Source organism: Micrasema longulum, unplaced genomic scaffold, assembly GCF_059751315.1.
Source record: "Micrasema longulum isolate JH-2025_06_02 unplaced genomic scaffold, ASM5975131v1 h1tg001384l, whole genome shotgun sequence".
In the NCBI taxonomy this organism is placed as follows: Eukaryota; Metazoa; Arthropoda; class Insecta; order Trichoptera; family Brachycentridae; genus Micrasema; species Micrasema longulum.
The window spans coordinates 394076-401818 of NW_028278570.1; positions in this window are offsets into that span (position 1 = coordinate 394076).

Here is a 7743-nt window from a genome sequence, read left to right on the forward strand (position 1 = left end):
CAATCCACCACAATGTCTACGTAGACATACTAGCTTCTGAATTAAAACGTGAGTTTTTTGACAGTGTTTTCATTGTATTAATAAGAACGTGTTTTAATTTGAATAGTAGTATTTTTTTTACCACACTTTGTGGAACAATTTTTTTTTCAATGGGTGGGCATATTTATTTATTTATTATAGATAACTTATATAGCGCCATTTTCGTAATAAAATACCTCAAGGGCGCTTTACATGGTGATTCTATTGTTAAGTAAATTTAATTGAAGCTTTTAAATTTGTAATTTAATTAAAATTATTTATTTTGTTGTCACGTGCTACGGATTTATTCAAATGATTTAGAGAACAAGTGGGTTTTAAGTTTTTTCCGAAACATCACTTCACTTTCACAGCCTCGCACCTCTGCCGGGAGAGCATTCCATGCCATAGGGCCTGCGACCGCAAATGCGCGTTCACCAAATTTAGTGCGCTGTTTGCGTAGAGGTATAGTAACTTTTCCTCTCGCCGTAGACGTAGCTGATCTAAGCGTGAGACGCCTGTCAGCTAGTTCATCTGGAATGCATAGTTCCCTTAGATATTCCGGAGCCGAGTTGTGCAGTGACTTATACATAAGCCAACAGAGTTTGTATTCGACCCTCTATGGAAAACGTAGCCAGTGTAGTTCCCGAAGTAGTGCATACTGGCATTTGATATTTATCAACTCATATGGTGTTGAAGCAAGGGCAGACACAGTCGCAGGACTAAGACACAGGATGATAACAGGCAAACCTCTAGAATATCACGTTAGGAATACCAGAATAAGAGAGATGCAGGAGGCTGAGAACATCATAAGATGGAGTAGACAGCGAAGAAGAGACTGGTATGATCATGTCTAAAGAATGGACACCACCAGACTCCCTAAAATTGCAATGCGTAATCAACCTCACGGGACTCGTCCCCGTGGAAGATCTCCTAAAAGATTTTTTGTATTTAAACTCATTAAATAAACGTTCTAAAAACTCGTGTATTTACCACGTAACACTTAGTAAAAAGTTCCTTCATTTACATTTGAATTTTCTCTTCTTACTGTTTTTGTATGAATACTTTTAATTTTACAATAAAGATGCCAGTCTCGAAGATGTCGCAAAAGCGATAAAACCAGTCACCGATTATTTCAAAATTTGTATATTTAAGTATCACTCGTCTTTTATTTATATAACAAACTATTGCAGTTTGATAATATTTTGTTTACGGATGATAAGCTGAATAATCGCCAATTATGTATGTTTCCGATGTTCCCACAGCACCTCCACATTCAAGGCTTTCTCTAGGTATATTCACCTGCCCGTGTGCCCGTTCCGAGGGGTGGATCATTAATAAATGGTACAATTTAACTATTAGCTTGTCATCAGGGGGTAGTTTAGGGTGACTTTTGGTAATTTTCCTATGGCATGTGGCGGTTTTGTTGACGTGCGATTAAGCAGAACGAGGCTACTGAATTTACTGATTTTGATTGACGAAAGAAAAAGAAAGTGTAGGACAGAAATTCAATTATGTCTATTGATTATTTCAGCATAGTGATTTTTGTATGTTAATTAAAAATGACAATATAAAAAACACTTCAAAATCATACATATAATATTTTTTTCTTTATCCATACAAATGGTGCTTAGGACACCGCATTGGTACACCAATTTGAATGTAAATGTCGGTTCACAGACTATGACGAGACGAGATTTTCCCGTATTCATATATTTCATCTTTTTCATAATTATATTATATGACCAAGGAAGACGTGGCATGATCAGATAAACCAAAATCTTAAGTCTGGTCATGTCAAAAGCAGACAGAACCGAAGGGCATGTATGACAAGATGTATGAATGTGGAAGAGGCTAGGATTGTATGCTAAGATAGACGTGTGTGGCGGTCCATTCTCTCTGCCTACCCCTACGGGGAAATGGCGTGATGGTAGTAATAGTAATAATAATATTATATGATAGTGTATTTATAAATCAATATTAAAACCTCTCGAATCAGCTCAAAAATCTACTATTAAAATAATTTTTAAAAAGCCGTTCAGCTACCCCAACGTCAAGTTTTTCGAGGAATTTGATATATTAGATATAAGTCAATTATGTATATCTCTATGTTGAACAATATCACTTTTGCCATTGACATTTTTCACGTCTCTGAGGGAGTTTTTCGTTACAAGATTCTCTTACTTTTTTAACATATTATTCTTTGGATATTGTGAATACTAATGTGTTTTTTTTTATATATACCTAATTTTACCTAATTATTTCTATATGTTTGAATTGAGATATTTTATTTTGTAATGTACATATATATGAATAAATAAATGATAAATGATAAAATGATAAATCTAGAATAATTATGTTTGTAAAAGCAAATTATTCTACCAAATTCCAAAAGGAACACTCCCACACTACCAGAAGTCAAACTAAAGGATGGGTCATGGGGTCTACCACAAATTCTGAATTCAGGCAAAGAAAACTCAGGTTTCTGGGCCCCAAAATATTCAATATGTTACCCGAACATTAAAAAACCATGACTCGAATTCTATTAAACAAATTTATAATAAAATGGTTACTGGATTTAGGTAGAGAAAAATCGGAAAACTTTCTAAAATAATAAATGGGATATATATATGTATTGTATAACTTTATAATAAATTAACTAGTAGGTAGTCATGTAATTGTTTATTTTTGCATGAAAATGTCTGCCTTAAAACAGGTTGTACCTAGTTAGGCGGACTAGACATAATCTAGATCTAGAGAAATCTTTTACCTAAGTATGTATGTAGTAGATAAGAAAATTGTAATTTTTGTTGATAAATCATTATTATTATTATTATTTATTGATTTACAAAATGCAGCACAACCACCTGCTAACAAAAGTAAGGTGATCAGTATTACGCTTCCAGTGCCAGAAATTTTTTCACCTACTAGGAAACGTATAAAAATACTGTTCAATCACTACATCTAGATCAATCGGAACACAATTATTACAAAGGAGTTTAATCCAGTACAAAAGATTGATAAATACTTCAACGCAGGCGATAAATGCGTTGCGGAAATTTATTTAAAAAATGTAATGGTGTGAGAAAAGTAATTTTTTATGTAATTATGGTATATGTATTTTTAAATTTGTTCTGTAAATTTAGTAAAAAGTAATCACAATGACCTCATCTCTTCCGCATACATAAAGGTTTCAGCTCTTTAACTTCACAAACATCAACAAATGAAAGAATTGAAGGAATATAGATGTTCGAATATGGGCAGAATGGTGAATGTTACACAGTGTGTAAAGTGGCCACTTAAACCAGCCATTGACAGGTCATAAGCCTTGTAGATGCCTAGACTTCTATATTACCTTCTCTTAAATGTTCTTCATCTCTGTTGTAATATGTCAATTATCATACATCAACAATAAATTGATAAATAGGTAAAGATTTCTTTCCGATTATAAATATGTAAACCGTGACAATATATTGAACAAAATGCTTTTTTACCGTATGCCTAAAACAGATATTCTATTTGTAAAAGTGTTCACATTATCAATATTTTACTCGTGTTATGCAAGGCGGAGTTGTATAACCCTCTCTGTTTGTGCAATTAACTGTATCGAACCAAAGAAAATATGAACTTTGAATAACAGCGCCACATTGTGGAAAACATTTCCAATCCAGGAGTGTTTCTGAGAATTTCTGAACTTTCTTATTTGCCGTAAATAGACATTTCTGGATTATTTCTCTTTTACGAGAAATTCTTGAGAAAAATAGCTCTGTGATAAATTATAATAATGAATATTTTTTGTGGCTCTGTAAATTTTGCCACCCTTTCAAATCTTTCTAGCAATTTATTGAACAATATTTATGCACGAAAATTCAGGTAGGTATATATTGATTTTAAAACTGCTCATTCCATCATAATTACAACACTCGCTTTACTTATTTATTTATTTATTTATATACGGCATTTCTGCCATTTACATATATGTGGTATAAAGAGTGCTTAGAAATAAACATATTAAAAAAAAAAAAAAATCGAGTATGAAATATTAATATACTCGTACTGTACACATTATTAATTACTTGAAATACATACATATTTTAAAGAAATTATACAATAACAAAATACATTAATCAATCAAATTATGACTATTCCAACCCAATTATAATGATGGTTTAGTGATTCCTAACATTAGTAATAAATATGGCAGTAGAACATTGAATTATATTGCACCTTGCATGTTTTATCTCACTCTTACTGACCTTAGATTTAATAACATATGTAATTTAAAAAAATAGAAATTGGCTTTTAATCAAGAGTTTTTACATTAATGTTCTACAAATAATGAGTTCAAATTTGATTCACACGTATATATTTTTTTTCATAATATTTTTGTTTTTCTAATATTTTTTTTCTATTTTGATTGAGCAGAGACAGTCTAATTTTACTGCTTCTTATTTTGACTGTAATTGTTTATGTAAAGATATATATTTTTAAGTAGGATAACTATTTATATAGTTAAACTTCACCAACAAGCCATAAAAAGTGGCTTGGTGAGGTTTTTGTAATTATTAGGTGTGATTGAGCGTTTTTATTTACATATCTTTATTTATATTCATGGTTAATTTTACAATGAAATAAAAAAAATTGACGGCAAATAACAAGCTACAAAATAAATGCAGTAAAGATGTATCCGTGTTTTGGCGGATAGAAATTTAGTTCTGTATGTGAAATAAAATCAGAATCCTTCTAGGTAAAAATCCTGAAAAATTAAATCAAGTATAGATAAATCCGCCGTGTAGTTTAAAGTTTAGCGCATTTTTCTAACATGCTTGTAATCCCGATAAGATATCGGCTAAAGTTGACATGAAATATTTGCTTAAAAGGTGGTTGCACAATGCAATATTTCACTGTCCCTGGATTGATACATGAAGCGTACGACTAGTAACCTATGGTGGACCTATGCATATAATCCGCTGGAAGATTATCGAATTGAGACAGGTTAATTGCAGTTATTTAGAATTGTGCAGGTCATAATTAGTGTTAACGATATGCGATGAGGTTTGCTTACCATACAAGTACATAAGATGAACAAATTACAACAAAGATGGTAAACATTTTAGAGAAGGGAATATGGAAGTATAGGCATTTACAGGGCTTTCGACCTGTCATTGGCTGGTTTAAGTGGCGACTTTACACACTGTGTAACATTCACCATTTCGCCTATGTTTGAACACCCATATTTCTTTAATTCTTTGATCTGTCGATTTAAGTGAAGTTAAAGAGCTGAAAGCTTTATTGTTGCAAACAGATTTATCTGATCGAATTATTCCACATACTAGTCAACGCCTGAAAACAGTTTTCCAATTTTTTAACTTCTCAGACCAGTTGGTTTTATTACCTCCCTATGGGGTGAAATTCAGTCTTTTGTCTACAAACATTTGAACAAACTCGAAATATTGTAAAAAATATGATAATTTTTTTAGAGTTTACAAAGCTAATTCACAATAAAGAGCTCTGTAGATTAGACGGGACGTATTTGCTGGGAGCTGTCAGGCGAGGAAAAAGAGAGTGATCTGTAAGTCGTTCTTTGTTTTATAATATTTTATGGTCCCCGCGTCCTTCACTGGCCGGTCCTGCATTTCGTGCGATGTTCAGTAACAGCACCTCCAGGCGCTGAAAAGACGATAGAAAATTTCCATCTGTCTCAGTCAATATACACATATGTTGTATGTAGCCTGCAGGCAGTGATTCAGTTGCCAGTACCTACAGTAGTTGAGGATCTGATTTCTGACACAATATTGACACTAGACTTGCAGTGTATTTATTGGTCTGCAGTCTGCGCCCCGACAAGTAAACACATCACATAGTCTCCTCACACGCAGACTTCCCTCAATTCTGCGATCAATCACACCCCTCGCGGTCCCGAACTACCCCACAACAGCCCAGAAGAGGGATGGATACGACAGCGACAAGTGAAACATTGCAGTCACGTAAAACGAAAAGGTCGAGTTTATTCAAGATAAATATATTACAGATGACGTTATCGCGATTTTCAAGGGTAGTTAAGAATTTTTTAGAGATTGTGACAGTGATTTGGTAGCTTAAAATAATATATTGCTAAGGGCAGTAACTACCTGAAAATCAATAAATCGCAGTTTTTACCAGGATTCAAGTCCTTATTATTGCAATTATTATAAAATAGGCGCATACCTACCCATGGACATTGATGTGTGATATGATAAAAAAACAATGCACTCCTCATAATTAATATATTTTGTAACAGTGTGTAAAGTGGCCACTTAAACCAGCCAACGACAAGTCATAAGCCATGTAAATGCCTAGACTTTCATATTCCCTTCTCAAAAATGTTTTCCCTCTCTTTTTTTTTTTTTAAAGAAAATAAATATTTGCGTTCTCATGATTTACCCAAATATTTAATTTTGAGGGCCACTTTCAACGAGTTGTAAATAACTCACTATGGGAAAATGAGAATCAAGTTGGGGTAGAGTGAGATTCGAACCACGGCCCTTTGAGCCGTGAGTCCGAGACACTAGCCACGGAACCACAACCTGATTCCTGTTCCCGACTCAGTTGAAATAAATTTAAATACTCAAAAACTCACTACACTTATAACCGTGATGTTCACAGTTACAACACAAGACACAATCTACATCCACCTGATACTCGTGCTACAAAATTTGGTCTAAAATCTCTGCTGTACCTGACTTGCAGGAAATATAATAGGCTTCCTGAGCGTATTCAAGGCTCTAATAATGTGGCTAACAGCCTAAAGCTGTATTACATCAGCAGTACGTGGAAAATGTTCATAATTAACATTTTAGTTTATTTGTATTTTGATCTTTATTTTGCTTGTTATAATATTTTTGTGTTTATACTAATTGTGTGTTCTGTCGTAAATGTATATTATAATAAATGTTAAGGCCGAAAATGAGTTATTGTAACTCATGGCGAATACATGTAATGTATTTTGCTATAAATAAAAAAATATAAAAAAATGATACGTCTCGTACATGGGTAAGTTTCTAGATAGTCCTCTCTCTTCAGTCTTTCTTCCAATGATGTATGTGTGTGAGTTGTGTACGTTTTTTTTCCAAATGAAGAGAACAAAAAAAATTACAACAAATTAGTCAATAATTAATTTTCCTTCATTGTTTAACAACAAATTAGACAACAATGTATTTTTCTTCATTATTTTACAAAAAAAATTTACAGTAATTCATAGCATCTTCACCGTACACTGTGTAAATATCGCAAGCTGTTTTGGCAGCTTTATTACCTCGAATGAACAATACTAGAATTTAGTCGAAAATGCTCACTTTTGTCTACTTGACATTCCATTTTTAAGGCTTGTAATAAAATAAAATAATACATGTAACGTAAAAAATGAATACAATATCTTATAGAGCTGTAAATTTTCTTTCAAATGACGTATAATTTTTACCGTTTTGTTTTACTTTGAGTGCTCATTTTAAAACTGAAAAAATGGATAAAATTTACATTTAATATAAGGGATTTTAACTTATTTAGTTTCATGAAAAAAAACACACATTTGTTAATAGACGATTAAACTAAGCCAATTTTTTTTTTTCAATTTTTATATATCGGATATTTTTTTAAGTTTTGAATTTCTGAAATAACTCTGCCCATTGGTTCGTTCACGGCAAGCAAACCGGAAATCTTCCACAACTCTCTCATCATTGGTTGATTCAT